Consider the following 9,974-nt stretch of genomic DNA (forward strand, 5'->3'; position numbering starts at 1 on the left):
CTTCGCGTACGAAAGACGCTTGACGTCTATTATATTAATTACGTCAAATCAATTATAACTAGTGTCCTACGTGCGTGTTTTGTATCCAATTTCTCTTACGTTCGTTGCACTAGTGCACTAAGCCTCTAGGGCCCTTACATTCATATAAATATTATTCATTCTTAATTGTCCCAAAATAATGGTCCAAAGTCCATCAATTAAGCGCGCACGTGAAAACACGTATTTCTAATTTAGGCGTAATAAAAATTAAAACCTTTGAAAAACTCTTATAACGATCGTACCACTAGTTATTACTTGTGTGTTTAAACCTAAAATTGTCTATTTTAGGACCATTGTATATGTCATAAATTTTTAGCTTATTGTACTCCCAAATGGCTAAAGTTTTTTTTTTTAGACACGTTTCCATTTTTCGCTAAATAGGCTTATAAGAAAATATTTGTTTATTTATCTATATTTTTATTTTATTATTTTTAAAATGAGTCACTTTAGTAATATAACGAACTATAAAATCATGTACTTAGGTCTAATAGGCTAGAAAATATTATTCGTGGCAAAAATCCAAATAAATAATTATTTAGCCAAAATTAGGGATTTTCAAATAATGGAATTTTCGAATCCTCACATCCTCTCCCCCTTAAGAAATTTCGTCCTCGAAATTTACCTTGATTGACGAACAAGTCTGGATACTTTTCTCGAATTGCTTCTTCGACCTCCCAAGTTGCTTCCTCCAACCCATGGTTCTTCCAGAGGACCTTCACTAATGGTATCTGTTTATTCCTCAATTCCTTTACCTTCCTATCCAGAAGTTTAACCGGTTTCTCCTCATAGGTTAAAGTCTCATCAATCTCAACATTTTCCGGTTGTAAGACATGAGAAGGGTTCGGATGATATTTCTTAAGCATAGATACATGAAACACATTATAGATTCGAGATAAACTCGGCGGTAATTCCAACTTATAGGCTACGCTCCCCACACGTTGGATGACCTTATAGGGCCCTACAAATCTTGGTTGTAATTTCTTTCCTTTTTCGGATTTCAACCTTGCTTTCAGAGGTGTAATCTTGAGAAATACCAAATCTCCAACATTAAACTCCAATTCTTTCCTCCGATTATCAGCATAACTCTTTTGGCGGCTCTGGGCAACCTGAATTCTTTGTCGTACCAACTTTACCTTTTCATTAGCTTCCTCAATCCAAGATACTGTGGTCGGATCTAGGATTTTCCGTTCACCTATTTCGTCCCAACAAATTGGAGACCTACATTTTCGACCATAGAGTGCCTCATACGGTGCCATCTGAATAGAAGAGTGGAAGCTATTGTTGTAGGCAAATTCCACTAAAGTTAAAAACTTACTCCAATTTTCTCCAAAGTCCAGAATACATGTCCTCAACATGTCCTCAAGTGTTTGAATTGTCCTTTCCGACTGTCCATCAGTCTGAGGATGATAAGTGGTACTAAAGTTCAACTTAGTCCCCAATACCTCCTGCATCTTTTGCCAGAATCTTTAAACAAATCTCGGATCCCGGTCGGACACAATACTCACAGGTATGCCATGCAACCTAATGATCTCATCCAAATACAATTTGGCCAACTTCTCCAACGGGTACTTCATGTTAATCGGCAGAAAATGAGCCGATTTGGTCAATCTATCCACTATTACCCAAATTGTATCATGGCCTCTCTGTGCTCTTGGTAATCCCGAAACAAAATCCATAGTGATATTCTCCCATTTCCACTCAGGTATTTCTAGGGGTTGCAAAAGTCCTGACGGTTTCTGATGTTCGGCTTTAACTTGTTGACAAATTAAACATGTTTGGACAAATTGGGTAATTTCCTTCTTCATGTATTCCCACCAATACAAACTCTTCAAATCCTGGTACATTTTATTCCCTCCTGGATGTACCGTAAACTTTGATCGGTGTGCCTCTTCTAAGATTTCCTTTTTAAGCCCTTCATCCTTTGGCACAACTACGCGATTCCGAAACCTCAATATTCCATCTGACCCTAAATTAAAATCTGTCTTGTCTTCCATTTTACTCTTTTCCACCCATTTTTGCACTTCCGTGTCCTTTTCTTGAAATTCCTTGATGCGTTCCAATAGAGTGGAAGTTACTATAATATTTCCCAAAATTACCTTCCTTGGTTCCAATCGAGGATTCCAGTAACTCACTTCATCCAATAATTGAAACTCCTTAATCATCAATCCAGCCATTTGTACTTGACGACTCAAGGCATCGGCCACTACATTAGCTTTCCCTGGATGATACTTGATAGTACAATCATAGTTCTCTAAAAATTCCATCCATCTACGTTGCCTCAAATTCAGCTCCTTTTGAGAAAACAAGTACTTAAGGCTTTTGTGGTCTGTAAAAACCTCAAATGTTACTCCATACAAATAATGTCTCCATTTCTTCAAAGCAAAGACCACAGCCGCTAACTCCAAATCATGAGTCGGGTAATTCCCTTCATGTGGTTTCAATTTCCTAGAAGCATATGCTATTACTTTGCCATCCTGCATTAAAACACATCTCAGTCCTTCCTTGGAAGCATCTGTGTAAACCACAAAACTATCTTTTCCGTTTGGCAAAGCCAACACAGGTGCCCTTGTTAACTGTCTTTTCAATTCCTGAAAACTTTCCTCACACTTAGGATTCCATATAAACTTCCCATTTTTCTTGGTCAATTCAGTCATGGGTCCAGCAATTTTCGAAAAATCCTGAATGAATCTCCGGTAATACCCTGCTAATCCAATGAAACTTCGAACCTCGGTAGGGTTTTCCGGTCGTTTCCATTTTGAAACAGCTTCAACTTTACCTGGATCCACTTTAATCCCTTCCTTAGAAATTATGTGTCCCAAGAAAGTCACTTCTTTTAACCAAAATTCACACTTGCTAAACTTAGCATACAATTGGTGCTTCCTTAAGGTCTGCAAAACAACTCTCAAGTGTTTCTCATGGTCTTGCACATTCTTAGAATACACCAAAATGTCATCAATAAAGACCACCACAAATTGGTCTAGATAAGTTTTAAAGACCCTATGCATTAGATCCATAAAAGCAGCAGGAGCATTCGTTAACCCAAATGGCATCACGACAAATTCAAAATGCCCGTATCTCGAGTTAAAAGCAGTCTTGGGTATATCCTTCTCCAAAATCCTCAACTGATAATAACCCTGTCTCAAATCCAACTTAGAAAATACTACAGCCCCTTGTAATTGGTCAAACAACTCATCAATGTGGGACAGTGGGTACTTATTCTTAGTTGTAACATTATTTAAACCTCTATAGTCTATACATAACCTCAAACTCCCGTCCTTTTTCTTAACAAACAAAACTGGGGCTCCCCACGGAGAATCACTCTCTTTAATAAAACCTCTTTCTAGCAAATCTTGCAGTTGCAATTTCAACTCCTTCAATTCGGCCGGAGCCATTCGATATGGCGTCCTAGAAATAGGATTTACTCCCGGGGTTATATCAATCTTAAAGGCTATTTCCCGTTCCGGGGGTAGGGACTCCAATTCTTCAGGAAAAACATCAAGAAAATCTTTCACTACCGGCATGTCCTCCAATTTCACCTTATCACTAGGGGTGTTAATAAGAAAAGCCAAATATCCTTGGGCTCCTTTACTTAACAACTTTCGAGCCCGAATTCCTGAAATAAGTGCAGACGAGGCTAATTTCCCTTTTACATCCAGTTTCAGGGTTGCTTCTCCTGGAATACGCAACTCCACAATCTTAGTCCTACAGTTTAGCTGAGCATTATAACGGGCTAACCAATCCATTCCTAAAATTACATCGTATCCCTTAATCATCAATCCCATCAAATCAGCCGATAATTTTCGTTCCCCAATCCAGATTTCACAACCTTGATACACCAAATTAGCAATTAGACTTTGATCCCCAGTAGGCGTTTTAACCTCTAGATCATATGGTAATTTAATTGGCTTCAAGTCTATCCCACTCATGAAATTAGGGTTTACAAAAGAATGTGTAGCACCTGGATCAATTAAAACCCTAGCTAAACGGTGAAAGATCGGAATCGTACCTTTTACCACCTCAGTTGCTTCAGGAACTTGTTGATAGTCCAGTGCATAAACCCTAGCCGGTACTTTCGGTCGACTCCCTCCGGCACTAGTTTGCTTAGAAACTGACTTTTCTGGCCTTTGGGTATCACCTCCCGTCTTTATTTTATTTGGACAGTTCGCAAGCTGATGCTCGGTACTACCACAAGCCAGGCACTTCCCAGACTTCCTCCAACAATCACTTTCAGAATGATTTGATTTTTCGCAGTAACCACATGAAACTTGAGGGGTCACCGCTGAACCGCTAGAAGGTGCCCTTCTTGCCTGTGTCGGTCCACTACGACCTCCTCTAGATAAAGCTCCTCTCGAAGGCCCAGCAGTCCTTGGTCCTCCCATTCCTTTTCCCATTTTGGAAGGCTGTACACTTTTACTAGCTTGTCCAGAAGCATGGCTAGAAAAGTTTCTCTTTCTACTGTGGAAGTCTCTCACTTGAGACCTTGCACTTTCAACCCTTTGTGCCTTCTCTAAAGCCTCAGTAAATGTAGAGATTTGGGCTGCGGCCAGGCCCTCTTGTATCTCCACATTAAGTCCCTGAACAAACCGTCTAATCCTTTTCCGCTCATTGGTCACCAGTTCGGGAGCATACTTTGAAAGCTTAGTAAATTTTCCTTCATACTCTGCTACACTAAGGGTTCCCTGTTTCAGCTTGATAAATTCATCCTCCCTCTTTTCTTGGATTAAGGCGGAAGAAATTTTTCATTAAATTCCCTTGTGAAATTTTCCCAGGTCCAAGGGGTTTGAGTTCTCTCCCATTTTCCTTTTATCAAATCCCACCAAGCACGGGCTACCCCCTCAAATTGGAAAGCAGCGAAATTCACTCGCATATCCTCAGTGTAGTCTAAAGCAGCGAATATATTGGTCATCCTTTCCAACCAATTCTCCGCCACCTCAGGATCAGGTTCACCAAGAAACTTAGGCGGGTTAAATTTCAAAAATCTCTCTAAGGCTCTATCCATTCCTCTTTCCTGACTCCCAGGTTGGTTAAACGGTCCAGGGTCCTGTCTATCAGTCAAACGCTCTAGGATATCAGTCATCCTATTAATGGCAGTAGCCACTTGATTACCCTCAATATTTTCCTGACCGTGGATCAGTGCAGTTGCCGATCCCTGGTCACCCCCTTGAGGTTGGGCCTGTCTAGTCCCTCGCCCGCGACCTCGACCACGGTCTCGACCACGACCTCGACCACGGTCTCGACCACGACCACCTCTTAGTCCTTCCATGACCTAGGCGTGCCTAGTGCAAGAAATAAATAAATTATGCGATACATAATAAAAAGCAGGAACCAAACAGGAAAACATTGGAATTAACAATAATTTACATTAATTAGCATATCCAGTTCATACAATTAGCAAGTCATGGGGTAGTCACAAAAATATAGCACACAGGTGCCACAAGAGTACTTTTTGTCACAGAAGACTAAAGTAAAGCTAGTGCCTCAGAAGTAGGCCACACAGTCATGCAAAATACAATGGCCTCAGCACTTAGCATCACCCCTGCTAATTCTAGTCAAAAAGTCAAAAGAGGTCGATCAATCTAGACCTAGTCCGCAGCAGGACTATCAGGAAGAACCTCCTCCTCAGGATCCTCCTCCGAATCCTGGGCTACCTCCATAGCCTCATCAACTAGCCTAGTGGCATCAGCTACAATATCGGAAGCCCGACTACGGACCTCCTCTCTCAGCCTAGTAAGCTGAGCCCTAGTGCTCCGGAGCTCCTCGTTAACCACAGCAGATGTGGCAACCTCGCCCTCAATCACCTCCTCAAGCTCGGCGACCCTCTCGCCCTGAGCGCTCACCATCTGTCGAAGCTCGTCCACCTCAGCCTGTAAGTCTAAGTTGGCAGTCACCAACTGACGATGCTCGTCGTCCAAGGCCAGTACAATATAGTTTGGGTAAGTAAAGGTCACCCCACAAGCACATCGGGGATATCTGTCAGTTGGGAAGTAGCGTACTCGAGTTTCCCCAGCCAAAACTCGATAGAAGATAGGCCTAGGAGGCGCTATATGGCCATTAGCATGGCCATTCCCGTTAGCTGTCGGAACTCCATTTCCGTTGTCCATCCCTGCAACATAATAGCACCTTTTGGGTTAAAAATTTAAATCTCTATTTAGTTCCAATATCCTGCAGTGCATGCCTAACCTAATCATTGGTTCATCCCAATTGTCACTTGAGGTAGGACTAACTTAGTTGCTAGCTCGCCTCAAGTATCACTTAGGGTATGACTAAGTCATCCCATATCGAGTCTTAAGGGTAGAATATCTAATATGTTTCCCATATAGATCTCTAACCTAGCGCTCTGATACCAACTGTGACGCCTCCACTTCTCCCTAAGGCGAACCAAAGGGTATCCGCGGAACGCCTGTCTAGCTCTCGCCAGGACTCAAGCAATTCCATTCAACTTATAACCGGACCATACAATACAAACCGAACTTAGATACAATAAATGAGGAAACGTTCAAACTTAATAATAGTCAACCATTCTCCAAACCATACGTCAGTACACAAAATACAATTCGTCCAAAGGTTACATTTCCATACCAAAAGTACAATCCAAAGCCGAAGGCATAAACAAAAGTATTAGCAACCCTAAAACAAAAGTACATCAAGAGGCTGCTCCATTTTACCTCCGAATTCAACCTGTTAAGGAAAACAAATCTACAGGGTGAGCAAAACGCTCGTGAGGCCAAGAACACACATGCAGACACATAGTTCAGATAACAAGCCAAATAACAATTCAGGTAATAACTTGCAAGTAATTAATAAGGCCAACAAAATGTAACCAGAAACAATTCAAGGATATGGAAGCTCTCAGGAGCTAAATTTCACATTTGCCGATGTCATTTGTATATCTCCCCGTGATGACTCTCCGTCAACCGGGTTGATATTTTCATATCCGTAGTTCACCACTTACTTCTCATCCGTCCACCATACACCACTTCGGGCCCGCACTACATTTATAAGGCGATACTATACGAGTATGCCAAGCGAGATCTCTCAATAGATCAACCTTATCATTTGAGTCTCATGGCTCACCGAGGTTCCCGACCAAGCCCATGCCGGCTCGAGTTCCAAGGTCGGCCTATGAGTTTGGGCGCCCCCCATTTGTCATGTAAATATCGAGGAGATTCACTCCATCGATGTATGCAATCATAGCATACCATTTCATGTATTCAAGCATTTGATAGGTTTAAGCAGACATTTCAAGTCATGTAAATCAAGCAAATCATGTTAAGCATGAGTCATTCGTTTCGAATGAGAACGAGTGCGATCAAGTACACACTCGACTCCATTTTGTCAAAATCAGGTAAGCTAAGCATGAAATCAGGTGAATCAAGCATGAATCAAAACTTTAGGGTTCAAGTAGGCATACACTTGACACTCACCAAGTTATGCAAACAAGTAAATTGGAGGAAGAGTTCAAACTTCCACAGTAGGTCCTCTTGGAGGTCCTCGTGCGTGCCTGAGCAAATAATAGTGAATTATCACCCATATCCCAAATATCGAGGAATAATTTGTTCACTAGTATTACTCTAGGAAATTCCGTGAAAATGAACCTCAATTACTCGTAAATCGAGGTTCGAGAGAGGTTTGAAAACATTCAACAATATTTAAGTCTTTATCTAGGAAATCGGGGATAAAACGTTTAGATAATATCAAAAGAATAAAGAGTTATTGAAAAACTCTATTTCCTTGAAAGTTGGAAAAATTTCAGTTTTGTTATGAATCTTTGAAAAATCGTAACTCACTCGGCATAAGTCAAGAATTGGAAAACTTTATACCGTTGAAAACCTCTTAGAAAGTACTGCAAGTTCCTAGAAGACACTTTTCCATGAATCGAAGTGGAAAGTGCTCAAAAATGAGCCTAAAGTTGCTGTTCCAAATCACCCAGGATTGAGCCGGGGTTGGTTTTTCGCTAACTTTGAAAATTCGGCAGAATTCACTCGTTGCAAACCAGCCCTTGAAATTTATAGCTCAATTAGAGGTGGAAGTAAGGTTTAGGTCAGAACAAACGGATTGAGAATCGGAGTTTCGAGCACCAAGATATGGTAGCTCAAAGTTAGGAAAAATTCAAGACTGTTACAAAATTTCCAGATTTGGTTCCAACTTTGGACCTTTCATTAAGTGTCGAAACGGACTTGGATTGACACCAAATCTTGCAGTATAATACTCCCATATGACAGGTATCTCTCTATCAAATTTTATGGAAAAATACCCTCGGAAGGGTGGTCATTCAATCAACCAAAGTTTGGAAAAATCCTTAAGGCAATCTGCCTTTAAACTTTCATTACCCATTTCAAAACGTTTAATCAAGCAAACTATCCAATCATGGTTCATTTGTGAAATAAAGGCCTAAGAAACATCCATAATGCCTTTGGTAAGTGTTTGGTATCAAGAACATCAATTAACAAGTTCACTACAAGATCTTGTTCCAAACCAGTCCAACATTAGAGTTTTTTTCCAAAACAGAGCAGTCCACTTGTTTCAGTCACAACTCAGTCAATTTAACTCGAAATTGAGCATGGCTTATGCCGCTGGAAAATAAATTCATAGGGCTAAAATATCACAGAAGAAATCGTTTCCAAATTCGGCACCCATCTGGTTCAAATTCGGGCATCAAGTTGCTGCCTGAACACTTCATTCCAGATGAACAGAGCAACAGGACAGCGAACTTAAAACATTTGGTTCGGCTTGCTCACAAAGAATCAGAACGTGCATTATATACCAAATTAAAGCCAGGAATGTCTAGTTTCCAACGCCACCAACAGCACATGATTTCGACATCCAAGGACAGAGTTATAGCCAAAATACTACCACTGGTCAGAATCATACGCGAACAGTTTTCCAGACTTGCTAGTTTCTCAAGAAAAATTCATTTGCTCAATCAAACATCAATATTTTCTAATGAAATTTTTCACACATCTAATACATCCTATAAACATCCAATTCAAGCCGTTAGACCATTAAAAATTGGCCTGGAAATGGCCGAACAGAGCAGGGGCAAAATGGTCAAGTTTGGCCCTTGCTCTCTACGTGAGTTTTCTAGCAGTTTCCTTCAACAAATCCATAACTTAAACACTAATCTGATATCATAAACTTCATCAAGCACAGAATCAGCAACAACCCAAGAGTGGGAATTCATAGAGCCCACTTTTCCAACAATACAAGCTACTAGAGTGACGATTCTAGCTCAAATGCATAAATCAAACTTCATAAAACAAGTTTAAGGAGTTAGATGGCTACCTACTTTGATGGCTGTTCAGATCAGAAAATTTCGGTCCCTATGAAGCCTGAAGACAGCCGTGAAACTCCTCCCTTTTCCAGCCTAAGTTGTTGTCCGAGTAATGAGCTAGTTGTAGTTAAATTTTGAGAGAATTTGGTGGAAGTTTGATAGTGATTTGCATGGCTTTGGAAGAAAGAAATGGTGAGAGTCTTTGGTTGTTTCTCTGCAGCAGCTGGCCGACTATGAAGCTAGAAGAAAGGAAATGAATTGCGGTTCTGATGACTTCGCGTACGAAAGACGCTTGACGTCTATTATATTAATAGCTTCTCTATTATTTAGACTATCAATGAATTATAACAAATTTATCCTACTGAAATTATACAAAATAACAAATAAAAGCTCCTTAGGTTGTGGTATCCCTAACTACTCATGCAAGTGCTATATTTGGATCATTAATTACTACATCTAAGCTAGTTATAGTGTAATTTCCTTATGCATGTGAAACCTACTTTCGTAGTGAATCAATTATACTTATAACTAATCCATACCTATTCTCATGGTTATGAAATTAGTTACAAGTTCATTTCTTCAATGAAATTACATGAAATAATTCACTAAAAACCACATAGATGCACCTCTACTTTCGTGAGTGTACTCCCTATGTTTAGCACTT

General features: G+C 40.4%; 1 long non-coding RNA gene across 1 annotated transcript; it reads right to left on the bottom strand.

Annotated features, from left to right (window-relative positions):
* Window positions 1-6,524: 6,524 nt before the first annotated feature.
* LOC140014831 (uncharacterized) lies at window positions 6,525-9,583 on the bottom strand. The gene is made up of 2 exons (XR_011821531.1): window positions 9,322-9,583; window positions 6,525-6,717 (listed from the first exon to the last, which is right to left on the bottom strand). It is a non-coding gene; the product is annotated as an uncharacterized lncRNA (long non-coding RNA).
* Window positions 9,584-9,974: the final 391 nt, after the last annotated feature.

The sequence above is a fragment of the Coffea arabica genome, chromosome 9e (assembly GCF_036785885.1).
Source record: "Coffea arabica cultivar ET-39 chromosome 9e, Coffea Arabica ET-39 HiFi, whole genome shotgun sequence".
In the NCBI taxonomy this organism is placed as follows: domain Eukaryota; kingdom Viridiplantae; phylum Streptophyta; class Magnoliopsida; order Gentianales; family Rubiaceae; genus Coffea; species Coffea arabica.